The sequence below is a fragment of the Rosa chinensis genome, chromosome 5 (genome assembly GCF_002994745.2).
Source record: "Rosa chinensis cultivar Old Blush chromosome 5, RchiOBHm-V2, whole genome shotgun sequence".
In the NCBI taxonomy this organism is placed as follows: Eukaryota; Viridiplantae; Streptophyta; class Magnoliopsida; order Rosales; family Rosaceae; genus Rosa; species Rosa chinensis.
Window position 1 is genome coordinate 39,520,097 of NC_037092.1, and position 11,754 is coordinate 39,531,850.

Below are 11,754 nucleotides of genomic sequence, written 5' to 3' on the forward strand. Positions count from 1 at the left end.
CACCAAGGATCAATCAAGGAGGCTGCTCTGAGCTCCCCAAGCTCAACTTGAAGCCCCGCCGACGTAGGAGATCGGAGAACCGATCAGGTCCAAAAACACTCAACTGCGTCGCCTTGCAGCGCTGCCGTGGAGGAGAATCGGCGCTAGAGGACACCAGAGGGACGACCAGACGGAGGAGACGATCCTATCTAGAAAGTTTCGTCCCCGGAGACTGCCGCAGTTCACCGGAAAAGCCGGGTCGGGTTGGCCGGGTCCGGGTCGGGTCAGTGATAGGAGCATTTTAATGCAATGTTTTAATAGTTATTTCCTCAAATTTTACTAAGTTATTTCCTTAAATAATTAAATTTTAATTTAGTTTTTATTTTCTAGGTACATTGGAATAAATGGAGAAGAAATGAGCTGAAATGAAAACACATGGCGAAAAGAGAGGAGTCCTAATGGTACTAGGAAACCACATCGCTTGAAGATGACGTGGGAGATATTATGGGAGATTAAATCTGATTTTTGCATGGGAAATCATGGAGATAATGTGAAAATCATGGAGTTAATGTCAAAAATCAAGAGAGGATCAAGGATGATGACGCCATGGAGAGTTAAGGGAGAAAAGGTCCAAAACAAGTCCAGATTCATTCCTATTTTCACTCAAGAGTATTTTGGCCGAAAATTAAGAGAAAAATCAGATAAAATCTTGGGAAAATCAGCAATAATATATTTTGAAGGATTATGGACTTATTTTGGAGGCTTTTGATTGGTTGGATGACCCAACAGAGCTGACATGGCATTCTGTGATTGGTCGAAGCTGTGTGGCATGATTGGATAGTTATTTGAGGAGATAAATCAGAAAATAATCATGCAATTAATTCAAAAATAATCTCCCTAAATCAAGGTGTTAAATTGGAGGTTTCTTATTGGTTGGATGACATAGCAGAGCTGACGTGGCGTTATCTGATTGGTTAATGCTGTGTGGATCAATCTTGAAGACTTGGAGACTAAGTTGCCGTCCTCCTATAAATAGGAGCATTCTCTACACAATTCTACACACCATCACACAACCACCAACACACCACAACACACCTCTCTCCATTAGAAAATAAACATTAGAAAAATTCTCTCAATTCTCTAGTCTTCAGAAGCTCTGCGTCTCAAGCAAGGAGGAGAAGAAGTCATGCAATACATCAAGATCCTATCCACCATCCACCCTTGTGTCGTCCTTAGAAGATTGCTTGCTTTCAAGGATCTTCAAGTTCTTCGTCTCAAGGCTTCATCATTCATCATTCACGGTGTATTTCATCTTTTTCTTTTGTTTCCTTTGTTTGATTCGTAGAGTTATGAATTCTAGTTAACATGACGTTAAGGGCAAAGTTTAAAGCCTATTTTTATGTTTTGAAATAAAGTTGTGATTTTTATATGTTGATTTAAATGTTGCTTATGTGAGATTGCTTGATTGATTTTGGATTATAGAAAACTTTTTCATGTTTATGTTCTTTGGTGACGAACTTAGGATATATGCATGTAATTGGAGCTGATTTAAGTAGTAAAGGCTTTGGACAAAAGTCGAAATCAATTCAGGAGGATTGCAAATAAGTGAACTTATTCATAACTAGGTTGTGCACTTTGGTTGACATCATTTCTCTATGCTTCATGCGTTGAATGTGTTCTTGATTAGCTAGCTTTCTAGACTATGATTGCATGTTCAATAGGATTGATTTAGGTGCTTTCACTTAGATTAATTATTCAAGGAAAGTAAGAAATGGGAAATCGTTTGCTTTCTAACGTTTCACATGGTCAACTTCTTTCTCATGACATAGATAATCAACTATAAGAATTGTGATTGGATTTCATTCATATGATTGTGGTTTTGATCTTTATTCCTTGCGTTCCACCCTTGTATATATGTTTTTACCTTTCTTTTATTTTATTTATTTTAATTTTCAATTTATTAATCCTAAACCCCCTTCTTTATGTTTGCTTGTATATATTTCTATTCTTTGTTTTATTTTTGTAAATAATACTTTTTACTTTTATTAATTCTTTACTTGTTTTTACAATTACAGGTGTACCCTCAATCCCCGGCTAGTACGATCCCTATTTACCATATACTAACGATGACATTTTCAGGGTTAAATTGCGCGCTTGCTTTTAGTGTATCAGTCAGTCGGATTATTTTGTTTCTGAAGGTGCAGCCGAGAGAGAAGAGAGAGGAAGTGAGTTTCCGGAAAAGGAAACCAAATGAAAATAGTAAGTTTCCCACTCGGGAAACTTCTATTTATACCAAAAAGGAAATTTCTTCCAATGACCATAACTTTCTCATACGAACTCCGATTGACGCGAACCACATGTCCACGAACTCGTATCGACACGCTCTACAACTTTCGTGAAAGAAGTTTTCATAGAATCCCAGTGTATCAAAAGTCAACCTTGAACCCCCCCCTAAAGTCATACTTTTCAAATAATTAATTCGTCCGAAACACTTTCGCTCCGTCCACGAGCCACGAAACCATCCAACAACCATAAATTAGATTCCGGAAAATCCTCGAAAAATAATTACGAATTTCCGGGGCATCACATTTCGTCTCTCAACCAAGCACATCATTACCAGTTTCAAATTGCCTTGTACTATGCAAAATATTCTGAACATGGAAAAGAGGAAGGGGGTTTAATTGCAGAAGATTGGCCAAAATTTAAGGTATCCTTATCTACCAAAATCTAAATATGGTGACTGGTGACTAATGTGTGTATAACTATTGATTGTGAATTTTGATTTCTGAATAGTCTACATATTCTAAATATGGGGATTGGTGTGGTGTGCGTAACTATAGATTGTGAATCTGATTTCTAAATAATCTACATTGTGAATAGTCTGTGAATTCTGATATGTGTATAACTATGGTGTGTGTGGAATTAATTCAAAAGGTGGTGTGTAGGTGCATTATTGGTCAATGGTGTTGTTTCAAAATTTGATAGGATGGTGAAGCAAAGAGAATTTATGTTAAGAACTAAGAAACATGGCGTGGAAGAGAAAATATAGCAAGAGGGTGATAGGAGCATTTTAATGCGATATTTTAATAGCTATTTCCTCATATTTTTCTTAGTTATTTCCTTAAATAAATAAATTTTAATTTAATTTCTATTTTCTAGGTACATCGGATAAAATGACAAGGAAATGAGCTTAAAGACACATGAGAAAGATGTGAGACGTTGGAGATGACAAAGGCAAGGCACAAGGGATGCCGAAATGAGCTAAAATGAAGAAATGGAGTATTCCTGGTCTGACTAGGAATCCCAGTCAAAGTAGGAATCCTGATGAGGCTAGGAAACCTGAGGGCACTAAGAGACCATGTGGCTTCAAGATGACTCAAAACTCGAGAATCTTCTAGAATACTTGGGAATTTTCGGCAAAACAAAGAACCCTAGATATTATAGGGGTCTTGGACGTAAAAGGAGTAATTTTGGGGGATAAATACATGATTTGTCATGAAAATAAAAGAAGATTCTGGAAAGTGATGTTTTGAACTTATCTTGGAGAAATTCAAGGGATTACAACAAGCAGAAAGGTTAAAAACAGGTCCAGATACATTCCTTGATGTCCACATTCATTCTTGGCCAAAATTGAGGAGATAAATCAGAAAATAATCATGTAATTAATTCAAAAATAATCTCCCTAGAATCAAGGTGATAATTTGAAGACTTTTGATTGGTTAGATGACATAACGGAGCTGACGTGACATTATTTGATTGGTTGAAGCTGTGTGGCATGAGCAGATAATTCCTAGGAATTAATAGAAAATTCATGAAGACTTGAAGACTAAGTTTCATCCTCCTATAAATAGGAGCATCACCACACCACTTCTCCCACAATTCTAAACATCAGAAAAATTCTCTCATTTCTCTAGTCTTCAAAGCTCTGTGTCTCAAGCAATGAAGAGAAGAAGTCATGCAATACATCAAGATCCTAGCCGCCATCCACCCTTGTGTCGTCCCTAAAAGATTGCTTGCTTTCAAGGATCTTCAAGTTCTTCGTCTTAAGGCTTGTCATTCATCTTTCACAGTGTATTTCATACTTTCTTTTGTTTTCCTTTGTTTGATTCGTAGAGTTATGAATTCTAGTTAACATGATGTTAAGGGCAAAGTTTAAAGCCCGTTTATATGTTTTGAAATAAAGTTGTGACTTCTATGTGTTGATTTCTATGTTGCTTATGTGAGATTGCTTAATTGATTTTGTTTTACAGAAAACTTTAATATCTATGTGTTCTTTGGTGGCCAACTTAGGATATATGCATGTAATTGGAGCTAGATTTTGGTAAATAATTCACCTAATAGTTTTGTGAACTTAAATCATAAGTAGTGAAGGCTTTGGACAAAAGTCGAAATCAATTAAGGAGGATTGTAAATAGATGAACTTTTTTATACTATGTTGTGCACTTTGGTTGACATCCTTTCTTTGTTCTTCATGCATTGAATGTGTTCTTGAGTATCTAGCTTTCTAGACTATGATTGCATGTTCAATAGGTTTAATTTAGGTGCTTTCACTTAGATTAATTATTCATGGAAAGTAAAATATGGGAAATCGTTTGCTTTCGAACGTTTCACATGGTCAACTTCTTTCTCATGACATAGAAAATCAACTATAGGAATTGTAATTGGATTTCTTGCATATGGATGTGGTTTTGATCGTTGTTCCTTGCGTTCCACCCTTGTATATGTGTTTTTACATTTTCTTTATTTTATTTTAATTTTTGATTTTATAATTCTAGAACCCCCTTATTTGTGTTTACTTGTATATATTTTCATTCTTTGTTTTATTTTTGTAAATAATACTTTTTACTTTTATTAATTCTTTATTTGTTTTTACAATTATAGGTGTACCGTCAATCCCCCGCTAGAACGATCCCTACTTATTCTTTACTGATAACTACATTTTGCAGGGTTAAATTGCGCGCTACTTTTAGTGTGTTAGAGGGATGCATACTGAACCTCTGATTGGAGCTTGCAAAATGCATACAATTCTAGAAAATGGTCATTCAACAAAATTCCCACTTCATAATAGCATTTTTGTACTAAGTCATGTCTAGATGATAGTTCTTCATTATATCCTATCCCACACCACAAATGTAATTAGGTAGGCATACAACGGTATTTCTGTAAGAGTAAATGTCACTAGCATTTCTTGAAGTTTGGGCCATTTGATACTTTGGTTTCCAACCATTAGTCTTCGACATATTTAGTACCCTCCGTTAATAACACCATTAACTCCTCCATTTTTTCAAGGGTATTTTTGTCTTGCCCTTTCTTTTTTTCCACCAAAAAATTCATCATCATCTTGATCAAGATAATTAATCACCAATCACTAATTAAAAATAAGAAAAATGCAAAACATAAAAAGTACTAGTATTTGCAAAATGAGAAGTAATTAGGATAATCACTAATTGACTAACATGAGAGAGGAAAGGCAAAAATGCCCTTGACAAAAAGGAGGAGTTCGGAGGGTACCAAAATAATTAAAAAGTACTAATTAAAAATAAGCAAAATGTAAGAGAAATTTTAAATACACACTCCTATTTTCTTCTTTTTTTTTAAAAAAAAAAAGGCTTGTGTGGTTGTCCTCAAACCTTGATTAATGAAATTGCCTACTACAAGCGGGGGGGGGGGGGGGGGGGGGGGGGGGGGGACGTAAAGCCGGAACCCCAGATTACAATAATCATAAAGAGAACATCATGAAATAATACCAAGACTCTCCACAAAATCTATGTATTCCAACAAGCACCAAATAGCAAAGAGTGCATGAATGACTGCTCCCTTTGCTTTGACATGGCGGTGACATACCGAAAAGATAACTCTATCATGAAGAAGCATCATTACAAATAACACAGCTTTCCCACTATGTTTCCGCACGGAAATCAATCCGGCGACACTTGATTTCATCCTGCCACTAGGAGGTTGCATCCATTTGATCAAGCAAATAACTCACCTCCTCACTAGGCCAGACAAGGCACACTGGGTGCGCATACCATGACCAAGCCCACGTCGCCCTACCAAAGAGGGACTTATTACCCACATAAAGCCGCGTCTAATTAAATTTAACATGCAATCAAACATAAAAATAAAACAATTTGGGACCTGAGCCCAAACACAGACCCAGGCCCAAACTCCATCTAGCCCAAGCAACAAAGCCCGAGCCCAGAGAACAAATGCAGTCGGCCTCCATTCTTCACCCCCAGCCCAAGATCTCGCTTGCACCACCACGCCACCACTCCAACATCGACGTCGGGTCTCCACCACCGCCGCTATGTCGCCGTCGTCGGACCACCAAAGGAGGACACCATCCAACTCCACGATCCCATCCCCACGCAGCCTTGATCCAAATCGGGGATCCAGACCTGAGAGGAAACCTGCCCAAACACCGCCCCTCTCCGTCCCTTCACCTACCCGTGGTGGCACCGCCGCCTGTCTCATCGCAGCATCGTGGATCCACCCAATGTCAAGCCCATCCCTCAACAATAGATCATACCCTGGTGCAGCTAGATCCAAGCAGAAACGGGGAAAGAAACCTCCACACCATAGCCTTCGAGTGTCGGACCTGGCCACGGGCAACAGAACCAGTTTGGCCACACGCACAGTGCACCGACAAGGCCAGTGGCCAGTGCCAGCGCTGAGGCGCAGCCGGACAGGCGCAATCCCAGCCAACGGCGTTCTCTCTAGGGTTTTTCTCTCAAGAGTTTTTTTCTCTCGTTTTACACACACCTAACTTCTTAATACATATGTCTATAATTTTATATTTCAAATCAGATTTTATAGATACATTAAATGTCCAAAATAGACATCTATATATTAAAAGAAGAAAAAAATAGTCATATTTTCTTTATATTATTCTATAATTATAAATAAATAGTTAGATAAACAAAAGAAATTTCTATACAAGGACTCCACATTTAATACAAGAATAAAGTTAGAAACCATCTAATTTAAATTTTCCTTAAACAAATATTAATTAAATGGAGTGAGATACCATATAATTTAGAACTTTGGAATCAATGGCATTAAATATTTTTAAAATATATCGTTTAACTCCCATTTTTTAGTTAATTTTTATTTTTTGTTCTAAAAATTATGCTTAGTCAATTTATTATTATCTAATATATATGATACATCACAGGTAGAAAACTCTGTAATTTTTAACTTGTTTGGCCCCTCCAACGATAATTTTGTAGTTCTGCCACTGTTGACAAACTATTGATATAATTTTGTTGAATGTTCAACTAAAATTTTTATATTTGATCATCAAGGTGTTTGGTGGATGAGAACTCAAATAGTACAAAACCTGTTTCTAGTCGATAATAAATCTTTATGGACTTTCTAATAATTAAAACAAGTAATCAATATGGTTATTTACAAAACGTCAATATATTAAATAGTAACCTTAATATAGTCAAATAATATGATATTTAATGGTTTTTTAGATTAAGGATATTTTGGATACTTTGGGTTGTGTATTTAGTAAAATATTAGAATGAGATATTAAATGGTTAGTGTATTGAGTATAGTATGTGTATTAAGTAATTATGGTTAACACCTCTCAAAATGCAAAACGTAAAAAGTACTAGTATTTGCAAAATGAGAAGCAATTAGGATAACTACTAATTGACTAACATGAGAGAGGAAAGGCAAAATTGCCCTTGACAAAAAGGAGGAGTTAACGATGTTACTAACGGAGGGTACCAAAAGTATGTCGGAGATTAATTTTGAGGTGCCAATGTAATAGTTTTCGAATGTTACAAATCAAAGTGCTGAATGACTCAAACTATTTGTGATAAAAATAAAAAATAAAAAAAAATAAAAACACCTTCTATAATTGGAAACGAGGCTCTTTTGAGCGGAAGGGTATTTATGTAATTGCAAACGAAACCTACTAAGTATTTAAGTGTTTTGGAGAAGAAGAATTTTTAACATTGAATGGCGTGAAAGATGGTGATGGGATTAATCGTGATAAGTCTACATCTGCACAACACTATTTTGGTCCGCAATTAATGTCAATATTCTCTATGGGTCCTCTCTTGATTATATTATAGTCAACAATTAGCATCTTGCTGGGCATTCATTTAAGAATTTTGTCAAATTGTAAGTGAGGTTTTGTGTGATAATAAGCAATTAACAATTAATATATTGTGGGCCTTTATTTAAAAGTTTTATTAAAATGTAACTGAGGTTAGAGCTTGTTCGGTACGTTTTCAAAATATGATTTTAAAAGAGAAAATAAGATTGTATTTTTTAAATTTAAATTTTTTTTATTAGTTTATTGCAATATATATATATATATATATATATGTTCTCCATATTTTCTAAACTCGATCAACGGTAAGAGAGCGCCTCCCCTTCTGTTTTCTACTATCTCCGTCTGGCGGCGTGTCTCAAGGACGTGGTCGCTGGACGGGTTTCCTTTTTTTGCTTTCTCATAGTTTTGTTTCTAGTGATCTCCATAGCGATGGGAAAGCAGAGGATAGTTTGTGGACTCTCCGATCGGCGGAAGGGACGGTTGTTAGCAGCTTTTGGTGGGAGAGAGGTGGCAGATCTAGTCGATAGTGAGGTGGTGGGTGGCAGACGACTTGATTCAGGAGTGGTTTGGAGGGATTGTGGGATGAATCAGTCGAAGGAGTTGCGGTTCGTGTCGGGTAGGTGTGGGTTGGACGCGGCTGGTGGTGCAACGGTGGTTGGGAAGTGGCGATGGCTGAGGTACAGAGAGCGGATTGGGTGTGGTTGGTTCGTGTTCCTTTACCCTCCCCCCTGCAATGGGAAGAAGGGGTGTTAATGTGGGAGGTATGGCAATTGGTGGATTTGCATGTGCAAATCGCGATTAGCAAGTGCTGCTTGCGATTAGGGAGGTATTGACCAGCCAAAGCATGAAGAGGATTTGATGTTGCATATCATTAGAGAGGTGTTCCAACCAAATGATGAGTGGTCCATAGTGGTAGCTAGGGGTTGTCGATCTATAAAGATCTTTTGTCTCTTCCTGGTTATTTCTTGTTAGTGGTTGTTGGTTGTTTTTATTTTCGGATCTATTTTTAGATCTCCAATAAGTTCTTACTCATTCGTGTTAAGGTTGTTGTCATGGTTTTCGATGAGGGTCTAAATTAGGTATTAGCTGTTGGTTGGGGTGCACTGCAGGTTGTGACAGAGACAATCTTCTCTTTGGCCATCTGGAGGGTTGTTCATGTTCTAGAGTTGGGTCAGCAGCGATGGTGAAAAAGTTTGGTTGTGGCATAGACAATCATCCTTGGCCTTCTAGTGGGTCGTTCTGATCAGAATTCGTGTCGGAGGTGATGGCGATTTGGAGTAGTAGTGGATTGACGATGTTGACATTGGTGGTGACGGTGTTGGGTTTACTTTAGTCCTAGGTCTGACGGTCCAGCAATTCAATTTGGTCGGGTCGAAGTCACAACGAGTGTTGGCTTGGTCGATCAAAGGCAGGTCAGGTGGACTTTGGGTGGCAAGTTAGTGTTGACAAAGTTGAGTTGTCAAGGATTCACTGCTTCTGCTCATATTGTCTTTGCCATTTAGTTGTTGTGCAAGTTTTCTTTTAGTGTCTTTTAAGTTTGTAGTTGCCATTTTGTGAAACGTGATGGCACCAAGATTGCTCACCGTTTAGCAAAAGTGGCTTTGTTTGGAGTCGGAGCCTTTTTGGCCCATTCAGTCAGTTATTATAGAGTTCCAGTGTGAAGTCTAGTGACCATTTCTATGTATGAGATGTTGCCCAAATTCATTGTAATCAATTCATTATTAATGAAGTTCTTCTTGATAAAAAAAAATATATTTTCTAAACTCGGTGAAGAAAAAAGTGAAAACGTTAAATTGTGGTTTTCAATTTCTCTGAGTAAAAGTAGAAATTTTTTTTCTTTCATTTTTCATGTTTTGAAAAATAGGTTGCCGAAAACATTTTCACTATATTTTTATTTTTAAAAATAAAAATACATACATGAAATCGTTACCGAACATCATCTTAGTGTTTGTGTTTTGTTTCTTCTTGTTAATCTCCTTTTGTCTAAGGCAATATTACTTTTGCCAAAAAAAGAAGAAGAAAAAAATTCAAAATATGGAAAACTGAAATGTGTAAGAATGAATTCGGAAATATGACAAAGGGAAAGTGTAATTCCAAAAGTTGTAGCAAGAAAAAAAAAATGTATTTCAAATTCTGATCTAGATATTACTTTACTCTTTGATAGTCGATCACACCCGTTGAGATCGATCATACCTCTTCTCTTCTCCTCATCAATAGTATGAGATCAGAAAAAGTGTTTACTAATAACTAGTGTAACTTTTCATTCCTAGCTTAACCGGTGACAATCAATATATAGGGGAGTGCACTCCCCAAATTGTAAACCGCACTCCTTTTGATTTTTATAATAGTTTTTTATGGATAATGTGTTTTCCGTTCCCAAATTGCCCTCGTCTCCCTCTCCCTCCGTGATCCGAGTGCCGCGGATCTTGTCAGGGACGACGTCGACGAGGTGCTAGGTGACGATTGTCTCTGGGCGATGGCCATGCCGACGTTGTGGGCACCGATGAAAGAGATCTTGATCTGGCGGTTGGAGGAGGAGGCCGGGGTGCCGCTGATGAGTGTGCACTACACAAATAGCCGCATGTGATTGTCTCATTGCTTTTAACTCCATCATAATTATTCCTCAAATACTTTTCATTGCTTCTTGATCACATAGACGTAGTCAGTCACATAAATCCAAACCCAGTTGGCAATTATTGAACTTTCTGATATGGAGCTTTGGAGGAGGTTTGCGTAATTCATTCCATTATGCAAATTCAAGATGCAGTCAGTCAATCTCTCTCTCTCTCTCTCAGACACACACACACACTGAATAACTTGATTTAAATCTGGGATACAAATTTGGGTGTTCGTGAATCTGGTTTCTTTGAAGGAAGAATATACAAATATAGATTTTTCCATATTCATCTTAGAGGTGCCCATGAGGCTGTTGTGGGTGATTGATTTAGTTGGTCAGATCAGCATCGTAGGTTTGTTGGGTTGAGGAATTTTTCACTTATAATTGAAAGAAGAAATTAGTCTTCTTTGGGAGAACCGAGTTTTTAACCAGACGAGAGGGAGAGCAGATAGAGGAAAAAGAGAGGGTATTTCTGGAGTAGAGGAATATCATTGAATATAAGTGTGTTATAAAAATCAAAGGGAGTGGGGGTTTACAATTTGGAGAGTGCAAATTTCACTCCCCATATTTTATCATACTAGAAATTTCATTATTCGGAATGAAAGATTAGAAGTAGAAATATACAACCATATAGCCACATTGGCCTTCATCTAATCCAAACAAACACTTTTCTTTTATAAATCCCTTTGCAATAATCCAAACAAACACTCTAATTAGCAGGAGAATAGATATACATATTGAAGAGACGAAGAGGACCAAGGACTCAGTCACAAAGTGCTTGAATCAAAGACTCACTTTAATCAATAACTAGTGTGACATTTCCATTTGGTCCTAGTTAGCATTTCTTTTATGAGAAAATTAAAAAGAAGGTAATCATTAATTACACATCATATATAAGATTCAAGGGTTTGGAAGAGTATGGTAAAACCAGTGTGTAGAAATTAAAGGGGGCGCTTGTTCTTTTCTCCTCAGGTTTGTCTCTCTCCCGACAAAGCATGGTGGAGGTCCCTAATTATCTTCAAGTATCAAACACCGTTCACATTTTCTCCCTAACTTTATTTTCGTTCGTCAAGCCTACCTCAAAAGA